This window comes from Lonchura striata, chromosome 1, assembly GCF_046129695.1.
Source record: "Lonchura striata isolate bLonStr1 chromosome 1, bLonStr1.mat, whole genome shotgun sequence".
NCBI lineage: Eukaryota > Metazoa > Chordata > Aves > Passeriformes > Estrildidae > Lonchura > Lonchura striata.
In genome coordinates this window covers 225,422-227,902 of record NC_134603.1, presented here as the reverse complement: position 1 = coordinate 227,902, position 2,481 = coordinate 225,422, and the positions used below count along the sequence as shown (strand labels likewise).

The 2,481-nt window shown below is 50.9% G+C and overlaps 1 long non-coding RNA gene across 1 annotated transcript; it reads left to right on the top strand.

Moving 5' to 3' along the window:
* Positions 1 to 1,649: 1,649 nt before the first annotated feature.
* Positions 1,650 to 1,956, top strand: LOC144245960 (uncharacterized). The gene is made up of 3 exons (XR_013339544.1): positions 1,650 to 1,696; positions 1,800 to 1,843; positions 1,926 to 1,956. It is a non-coding gene; the product is annotated as an uncharacterized LOC144245960 (long non-coding RNA).
* The last annotated feature ends 525 nt before the right edge of the window (positions 1,957 to 2,481 follow it).

Genomic DNA, 2,481 nt, shown 5'->3' with positions numbered 1-2,481 from the left:
GAGTAGCAGAATTACAAGTTTTTGGCCGATGTGCTGTTCAGACCGTGCACTGATGTTTAGTTTTCTTTGTCTTGGCAGACCCAGAGGTGACAGCTGGAACTTAGCAGACAGGCAGATGGCCACCTTCTACACTCAAGAGGGATTTGCATCCGCAGCTGCGTACAAGATAAGTGGAGGGTTATGACCCACAGAGGGGATGAAAGAGGGGTGCTGGGTTGGGACTTTCTAGAAGGGGTTTTTGTGTCAGTTTTGGAGACAGGGATGTGCAAGAAGCATCTCCTTAGGCCACCTAAAGGGAAAGTGTCTGTTTTGATCACAGTGCTGAGGTGCTCAGGGCAGAGCAGTTCCGGTGTGTGTCCTGTCACTTGTCTCTGGTGCACTCTGTGTTCTTTGGGTCTCTCAGTCCTTTCTTCTCTTCAAAAGCTCTCTGTCCCTGTCTTGTGTCACGGGTGTCTGCACATATTTTTCCTGGAGCTGCTCTGCCCTGCTGCATAGCCTGTAATAGCACAAGTCCTGGGGACTTGAAATTGGTAATGCCGGGTGTAGTTGGGCTTTAGATTGTATCAGGAGTTTGCCATAACATGTTTGTAATTTGAGCAAAGGACCACAGCCCAGTACTCTCATGTTTCAGCAATGCCATGTTGTCTTGTCTCCACTTAACCTAGGTGTACCCTGCGATGATGGCATCAGAGTCCAAGCACGCTTGAAGCGTGCAGGCCAGGAACCCAGGCATTCTGAGGAGGATGGTGAGTAACAGATTTACCAGGTTTTAGCCGATGTGCTGCTAAGACCGTGCACTGATGTTTAGTTTTCTCTCTCTCGGCAGACCAAGAGGTGACAGCTGGAACTTAGCAGACCGGCCCATGGCCGTCTTCTGGACCCAACAGGCATTTGCTGCGTGCAAGATAAGTTGAGGGTTATGACCCACAGAGGGGATGGAAGTGGGTGCTGAGTTAGGACTTCCTAGAAGGGGTTTTTGTGTCAGTTTTGGATAAGAGGATGTCCAAGAAGTGTCTCCTTCAGCCACCTAAAGGGAAAGTGTCTGTTTTGACCACAATGCTGAGGTGCTCAGGGCAGAGCAGTTCCTGTGTGTGTCCTGTCACTTGTCTCTGGTGCACCCTATTATCTTTGCATCTCTCAGTCCTTTTTTCTCCTCAAAAGCTCTCCCTGTCCTGTGTCACGGGTGTCTGCACGTATTTTTCCTGGAGCTGCTCTGCCCTGTTGCATAGCCTGTAATAGCACAAGTCCTGGGGACTTGAAATTTGTAATGCAGGGTGTAGTTGGGCTCTAGATTGTATGGGGATATTCATATAACTTTTTGCTGCAGCTAAATTTTCCTGCAGCTGTTTGACACTAGTCTTAAGTTCCTTTCAGATGCAGACAGTTCAAATCTGCGGCAGAGGGCCCCAGTCCTGGGGGAGGGTGTTGCCATGAGCGGGTCAGTCATTGTTTGCATTTGCAGGGGAAGCCTCAATGGTGAATGTGTTACCACAGTGTTCTTTGCCTTTATTTTCAGGAGGTCCAGGCAGACAGCAGCAGTCAAGGCCAAGTGTGCCAGGTGAGCAGTGGACAGAAGGAGTTGTTCTGAATCAGGTCTCAATTTCTGGTGCAATTCTAAGCATCCATTCTTGGTTCCTTTGTTTTATTTTAGGCGGTCGTCTTGCAAGATGTCTCCGGTCCGGATGTCGAAGGCCAGGTGGGTTCAAGTGTAAGGTCTGGGTGTGTGTATTTTTCAGGTCAGGGGGATGTTGTTTTCACAGTTTCTCAGTGTGGGTTTTTTTTGCTTTGTGTTTTTGCAGGTGCTGTCGCTGCCCGAGCTGTGTGAAGGAACAGAGGCGAGCGGGTGAGTTGGCATTTAGGCACGATGACTCACAGGTGACCGTTATGCAGCAGCATGTTTAAGCGTGTACCTTTTTGTTTTCCAGGTATCCTCCAGGCAGCCGGTGGAGTCAAACTGAGATTTCAGGTGAGCCGGGGCAGCGGTGTGTCAGAGTTTCGGGGATTTCTCTTTTTGTGCGCACTAGTTGAATTTTCCGTTTTGTCTTAGGTACCCTGAGGAGGAGCGTAGCTGAAGTTTGGAAACGGGAGCACCGAAGCTGATGCACAGAACGTCTCGCCGTCCACATCCAACTGACATGGGATTCCATCCGGTCATCTTGCAAAAGCTAAGTGCTGGGGCCAGTAGGTGGGAGCTGGGGGGGAAAACCTTTACTAGCGCAGGAGGCTATTTGATGTTAGCTCAGAGAAGAGGCCCATAGTGGGACGGGCCCCTCGGGAGCAAAGGGAGAGGGTTTCTCCTCAGCCCCCCCAGAGTCGTCGCCGGGCAGGGCAGTTCCGATCCCTATCCGCGTTCTCGTGACGTTCGCATCGGCGGCCTTCTTCGACTCTCGACGTCGTCGTGGATCTCTTCACCATAGGAGCACGCCTTCACGTCCGCAGCTATAGCCACGGTCACCCCGTAGTCATTTCTTCCTTCTCTAG